General features: G+C 33.5%; 1 long non-coding RNA gene across 1 annotated transcript; it reads right to left on the bottom strand.

The window, feature by feature from the left end:
• Positions 1-6: 6 nt before the first annotated feature.
• Positions 7-5714, bottom strand: LOC117099845. Its single transcript, XR_004444025.1, has 3 exons — positions 3812-5714; positions 1139-1214; positions 7-140 (listed from the first exon to the last, which is right to left on the bottom strand). It is a non-coding gene; the product is annotated as an uncharacterized LOC117099845 (long non-coding RNA).
• Between the last annotated feature and the right edge of the window lie 2032 nt (positions 5715-7746).

The raw sequence follows: 7746 nt of genomic DNA, 5'->3' as shown, positions 1-7746 counted from the left end.
AGGTACACGGCATGCTGTGACCATATCACACACCGTACATATATTTGCTCCTTCGACAAGGTGAAGTTTTCTGGCAGCAGTGGTGTCCCTGCATCTTTTTTCAGATACACATCAGCCAGTTTGCTGTTGTCACTATCACCCTAGTTTAAAAAAAAAAAATGACACAGCTATAATACTATAAATGCATTTTTAAATTTGCAACTAAACATAGTACGAATAAAATGCAAATTAAAATTTATGTCATGAAAATATCAGAGACTGCTATCATTTCATATCTTATGAGTATAATTACACATAGTGTGGCTCAATTTTTGGGACAAGTAGTGACTGAATGGGCTCCCTATGGTAGGGCACTAAACAGTTTGTGTGACTCAATCACTTCTGGGATCAGTGGTGGGTGAATGGGCTACCGATGGCAGCGCACTAACAATTTCGAACTTGTGGTGGCCGAGGGGGCTATTTATGACAGTGCACCAGTAATATTTTTGTGACATGCTAACAATGACCTAAGAATTTAAGGTGTGAAAAAGAACATTTAGAAACAAATAATTGCACAATCTGCCAGGATATATCAACAAGTCCATTGGTTGTGGGATCAGTGGGCGCAGCAGGTCTTAACCATGAGGTATGGTAGTTAAAATTTATTTACTTTGTTATTTATTTAGGCACAAGGGCCATGGATTGCCAATTAGTGAATACATCAGTCTTTTAAAGTGACAACCCCTTTTAAACTTAGACTCCGGAGGAAAAAAATTGTTGATGCGTTGTAGAACTGATTTTAAAACTGGGGGTAAAAAGGTGTAAAAAAAGGCGGTTATGCCCCGTTTTACCCCAGTAAAATATTCAAAAATCTGTATTTCATTCACCGTTCCCCAGTTTTAGTCAAACAACTTTTTTTTTGTCATAGAAAAATCAGTTCTAGAACATATCAAAAATTCTTTTTCCTCCGAAGCCTGACTTTAAAAGACAAACATAAACACAAGGTGCTTGTGATGGGGCTAAAGGAAGTGGATGGTAATGAGAAAAAAAATTTTGCTCTGGACCATTTATATTTTGGCACAGGAATTTGGATGTGAAAAATTCAGGGAATTAAACATTTTTCAATTACAGCATTAATCATTTTTCAATCATAAATTACCTTGTACATGAAAACTTGATTATCTTCTTTTTAACATAAAGTGGAATCGGCCAAATAGCAGCCTTTGCTTCAGTATCTGCAAATTTACAATTAAGCAATACAAACTTGTGAATACGTTATTTATTATAATGTATTTGATGCTTTAATGATAGGATGTATTATAAAGTTAACTAATTAACTACGTTCTGCAAATTAAAATTTAGATGAAATCAACATGGGTCCAATGTGTGATTGATTCCTTCTTGAAATGGATCAAGAGAACTACAGATTTTGCCCTGAAAATGAGTTGAGACTACAAAGGCATCAAAAAGCAGTTACGTCTAAAAATATTAGAGCAAAGCGACATGGACCCCTGACAGGCAAGGTTGTTAACCTCCCCACCTCTCCCCTCCCCCCAACAACAGTAATGTTCAAATAATTGTCTATACTCTTGGACTGTACATTCGAATGCTGGTCACTTCAGCCCAAAACCAAATCGGCCCAAATCAATTTGGCCCAAACCAACTCGGACCAAAACTAACTTGGCCCAGGCGACACTTCGCCCTAAAACCAACTCGGAACAAAATCAACTTGGCCTAGGAAAAAAATATAGCCCTGAATAAATACATAGTTCTATCTGAGGGTAGAATTCAAATGAATTGAAAAATAGTTGGGTGGTCCCTGTGTTGTGAAATGAAGAGTTGACTTTTGTCAGTTTTTGTAAGGTGCTACGTTCATCGAAAAACATATTGGGTGTTGCCAATCTGAAATAAAATAAAAATAAATAATAAGAATAGCTATACTACTAAAATAATATCAGACCTATAAATAATTATAATATTTTTGCATGGCTTTCCACGTGTTTCTACAGCAGTTGTTATTTAATTGTAAAAATCATTAAAGTACAATGCAAGCCTATATATAGAACTTGCTTGGAAATTGTAACATATCATTTTAATATGACTACTTGAGGAGAACGAACAAGGCGGATCACCAAGGAACAGGGTTATTTCATCTTTGCAAATTTGCTTTTCTTGTGATCTATTTTGTCCTTCTTGTTAACAAGTTTTATAAATTGTATCCTACAGTAATTCAATTAAGTAAAGAATAATAATAATTTCTACCAAGTTAAACAAGGTTTTTTAGAGAAAATATTACCACAAAATTTATGCCAAATTGCGAATTTTTTTTTTTTTTTCGCAGTTGTTTTCACACATACTGAATATTCAGTACATTTTTATGTCAGGTAGGGGAAATTACACCTATAATTATTGTTATAATGATAATGATTTTATTAAAATAATACTATTAAAGTCACTCTGACCATAATGTCATAGTTAATTAGATTTTAATTGGGGTTTTTGACTTAAGTTCTGCGAACTTACAGTATATTAAAAAATCCATGCACACTTGCATCACCATCTAATGTAATTAATGTATTATTTAAGCATTTTCTTTAGTTTATCAAATTATAGCCTAATCATTAGGCAATATTTTATATTAAATTTTAAACATGTTTTCTTAATATGTTGCACACTTACTGTATACTCTAATCCTTTATATTATCATCTATTATCACATCAGATGGTGTAATGCATACTCCAGGTGCTGGGGTGGGCACGATCGTGTGGGGATTCGGTGTTTCGGTGCTGCTTGTGTCGTCATCAGGAATTATTCCTGATGATGGCATGATTGGTGTTGTGTCCCTGGGTCCCTGTATGGAGGCGTGCGTTATGATGCTTGGAATGTGTATTATGCTATCTTACCTGAGATTAATCAGTGGAACTTTTGGTTTTATTACATTATCTTGTAATATTGTTTGAATATACCTCATATTGCCTAATTTTGTATAATGATTAATTTGATTTATTGATTGTTATGTATAAGCATGTGTGGAAAAAAATCTAATATAAAACGAACAAACAAGGGAATAGAATGGAATGGATTTATTCGGTGTAAACACCAAGGATAGCCCACGAAAGTCTAGAAGACGACTTATTTCCAGTAGGGTCCTTCTGGTGGTGATTGAACAGTACAACGGGAGACAATCCCCTACTCTTTTCCGAAGAGTGTACTCGTCTCATCCGAAAGACGGTGCACTATTGTAACTTGTATTTCAGCACTCTAGCTGAATCACAAGGAGAGGCAGCGATGGGAATTGAACCGGGGATCTAGAGATCTCCACGGTTCAGCGCACACACAGTGGCTACCACCAGATTAGCCGACTGAGCTAAGCTGCTCAGGTAATCAAGTACAAAGTTTGGCGTCACTGTATTTAAATAGCAAATGAAAAATATAATTAAGAGAATCACATGTAGATCGTTGAAAACAAAAACCAAACTGAAAGTTGGAAAAATTAGACTGCACAACAGTATTAACGGAAAGAGTAAACAATTTAGCCTGGAAAGGAGCACACGAATATTAAACAAACAGCTTAATAACAAAGTTACGAAGAGTGTCAGGACCTGGAGATTTAGAGTTACTAAGATTTTTTGATGCAGAGATAACGTCAGATGGGGTGATATTTAAAAAGTCATGCAAGAGGTGAGGCAGTGAACATAGCAGTGAGGGTAGAAAAAGGAGAGTCAGATGAACATTTATTAGCAAATATCAAATCAATCTGCTAGGAAATAACTCGAGGTGAATTAATGGGTGTACCGTTGAGGGATTTAAAAGTTCGCGAGTAGGACTTACTGTATTGCTGGTTGGTAAGATGTTTTGTACTTTTGACAGCCAGTTACATCGCACGTCCATCGTAAATGGGGTCCGTGACCTCAAACATCAATATACACCTCATGAGTTATCGAATATCATTCGAAATGAATATCGTGATCGACCACATGACGAGTATTAAATAAAAAAGGTTGTGAAAATCACATCTATTATCGGTGTAATGACGATTGATTCCATACAAAGAATGTTTAACTTTACAAATAATTAATTTCATGCCATTTATCCTGTTCACACAATACCTATTTCACGTAAAATATTGATCGCAATGAATTTATATGCATGTAAAAGGAGCATCATATTGTTGGTTACATACTGATTACAGCTCAATTATCGGTTACAAACAATATTTAATAATGTTTAATGATGATTAAAAATCATGGTGTCTTTTATTTTTTATTAAATCAATTCAACAATAATAAAAACGATATTCTTAATTAAAGGTGATTGTAATAACGATAGCAATAATGATGACACTAATGCTAGCAACAACGGTAACGATAGCAATCAGGTAAAAAAATCAGGTAAAACAGAATTAAAACACATCGCCAATTAAAGGCAACATGTTTACAACTGGCAACATTATTAATTTATAGTTTACATTTGCTAAATAATAATATTATTTATTTTTTCTTTTTTTTGAAGGTACTTGAGTAGTAACCGAATAACTGAACTAAACCAAGGTGCATTCAGTGGTTTGACTAGTCTTCAAGAATTGTAAGTGACAATTTACAAGTTATGAAATCTATTATCATATCAATTATTTTTAATTAATGCATGATTGTTTATGATTGTGATAAATTGTAATAATAATAATATTATTTTCCCGAACTTTAAATCATACAAAAAAGTGTGATGTTTTTAAAACCAAATCACAATTCAAATGCAAAAAAAAAATAATATATATATGAGAATCTACAATTTTTAAATAATTGTTTTGTATACAGCATCTAATACTCAAATAATTCGGTAATTATATTTACATAAAAAATCCTGTAGCATGCATGACATTAGCCTACCGTTTCATTAAAAATCATGGTGTTTTTTTTATTAAATCAATTCAACAATAAAAATAACGATATTGGTAAAGGTGTTTGAAATAACAATAGCAATAATGATGACACTAATATAGCAACAACGGCAACGATAGCAATAATAGACTTGGACATAACACTATTATTATTACTATTATTATTATTATTATTATTATTATTATTATTATTATTTATTTATTTTTTTTATATATGAAACTCAAGGTACATTGACTGTTATTACATGAACACCTGAGAATTGAGAAAATTCACATAAGAACAGGACTAGTCATATAGCATTTTTCTTTTGTGATTGTTATCCCCTATTCAAAATGCCACCCACCTTATTTTTCAATGGCCAATATTCTCCACAACCAACGGCATACACTTTTTCAAACAGTGGCTTAATATAGTTTTTGATGTAGGGCTAAATAAACAGAAAACACATGGATGGAACTTCAAAGAAAAAAGTAATTATTACAAACAACTTTTTTCTGTCTTAGAAAAATAAGTTCTACAACATATCAAAAATTCTTTTCCCTCCAAAGCCCGACTTTAAAAGACAAACATAAACACAAAATGCTTGTGATGGGGCTAAGGAAGTGGATGGTAATGAGAAAAAAATTTTGCTCTGGACCATTTATATTTTGGCACAGAGATTTGGATGTGAAACGTTCAGGGAATTAAACATTTTTCAACTACAGCATAAATCATTTTTCATTCAAAATTACCCTGTACATGAGAACTTGATTATCTATTTTTAACATAGGTGGAATCGGCAAAATAGCAGCCTTTGATACAGCAATTAAAATAGCAGCCTTTGATACAAACTTTTGAATATATTATTTATTATAATGTATTTGATGCATTAATGATAGGACATATTATAAAGTTAACTAATTAACACACCAGTGAAAATTTAGAAGAAATTATCATGGGTCCAATGCAATTGATTCCTTCTAGAAATGGATCAAGAGAACTACAAAGTTTGCCCTGGAAATGAGTATTCGAATGCTCACTTCGGCCCAAAACCAAATCGGCCTAATTAAACCAATTCGGCCCAAACCAACTCGGACCAAAACAAACTCGGCCCAGGCATTACCTCGCCCCAAAACCAACTCTGCCTCAAACCAACTTGGAACAAAACCAACTTGGCCCAGGAAACAAATCTACAGTAGCCCTAAATAAATCTAGCTCTAGAATTCAATTGAATTGAAAATTTACAATTGTATTCGAATAATGCCAAACACAACATTAAAAATCTGAAAACCATTATAACATATATTATAAACTGTGTATGTAGCCAGTTTGAATTAAATGTACAGTAGCTGAATAAGTCTGTATTATTTGTGTATTTTGTTTCGCTTTATATTCATACAAATATATAGTACATTATTTTATAAAGGTATTATAAGATTCTTCCAAAAGGGAGCGGATGCCCGAAGCAAGTGGGCGTGCTCTAAACAATTTGTTGAATTTCTGCTCAAGGTGATAAACCATAGTGTAAATTGAGTTACTCTATGTTTAACTGATGTTATAAAGATCTAATACATTCAAGAGGAGGGGATATGGAAATTATGAACTTAAGAAAGGTAAGGCCTACACCTTCAGTAGAGCCTGAGCCTGTTGCTGGCAACACCACCGACAAGGCCGGTAAAATCGATATGCTAGTGGGCATGCAGGAAAAGGCTTTGAATAAGCTGGTAATAATGGAGGCTACATTGAATAAGGTGGAGGGAGATACTTAATCATTTCAAAATGATATCTGATTTATAGGGAGGTACGTAAAAGTCGGGGAACTACAGTCTGGTGTAGAGGTTCTTAATTCGGAGATAGAAGAAAATAAATACTGTATGAACTTTGTAACGTGTAAAATATGAAGAGTTTGTAAGCCTAGAGAAATCTGTTGGTGAAAATAAGGAGCAATTGAAAAAATGCATTAAAAATGAAGTCACAGAAAGATTGCAGTCGTCAATTGAGGATCTTGAAAATATGTCCAGAAGGAAAAACTTAGTCTGGGGGATTCCAGAGAAAGCGGAAGGGGCAAGCTGTAGAACTTTCATGAAAGACTTTAAAAAATGGCTTCAACATGAGTATTGACATAGAGCATGCCCATAGGATGGGAAAACAAGGGTCAAACCCTAGGTCAGTTATCATTAAATTTTTGAGTTATGTGGATAGAGAAAGAATTTTTAAAAATGCCCCGAAGATATTGAAACAGAAAAAATACAAAGGAAAGTTTATCACAGTGTCGGATGACGTGTCCACAAAAGTCAGGAAAGAGCTAGTAAGGGAGAAGATAAGATTAAGACACGAAGGTAAATTTGCGATGATACCCTGGTTGGTTCCAGCTGCTCTTGTACTATAACTAAGGATGCAGAGGGTAGATTTGTTAAAAAGACACTAAGGGATTTGGCATAATGTTATATGTTGGTTACATGTTGTTTTTTTTTATCTTTCCAGGTTTCTTTTCTCATTGAGAAATAATTTCCTAACAGTGTGGCTTTTAACTAAAACTTATGAAAAGAATGCTATTGATAGAGACTGGTTTGATTTTGAGATGATACCAATTTAAATAATGTACCTACACAAATTAACGCATTTCTCATGGTATACCTATTTTATCTACCAATTTAAATATAGGCGGATATGTGATTTACGTAGAATTCCTAAATCGTTAGATTTAAATTAGTATCGTTCGAACAATACATAACAAAATGATTAATCATTAACCCCAAAATAGTGGAATCCCAGTTAGCATCCTGTGAACTGTAGAGGGCTTTCCGACTTTAACAAACGAAGGGATGTTTTTAATTACTTAAGGGGAAAGAAATACGCAATATATTGCCTACAAGATACCCACTTTAC

This window comes from Anneissia japonica, unplaced genomic scaffold (assembly GCF_011630105.1).
Source record: "Anneissia japonica isolate Jap-2015-1 unplaced genomic scaffold, ASM1163010v1 scaffold19080_len7725_cov213, whole genome shotgun sequence".
NCBI classification, from domain to species: Eukaryota; Metazoa; Echinodermata; class Crinoidea; order Comatulida; family Comatulidae; genus Anneissia; species Anneissia japonica.
The sequence above is the reverse complement of the archived record's forward strand: the minus strand, read 5'-3'. Positions and strand labels throughout refer to the sequence as shown.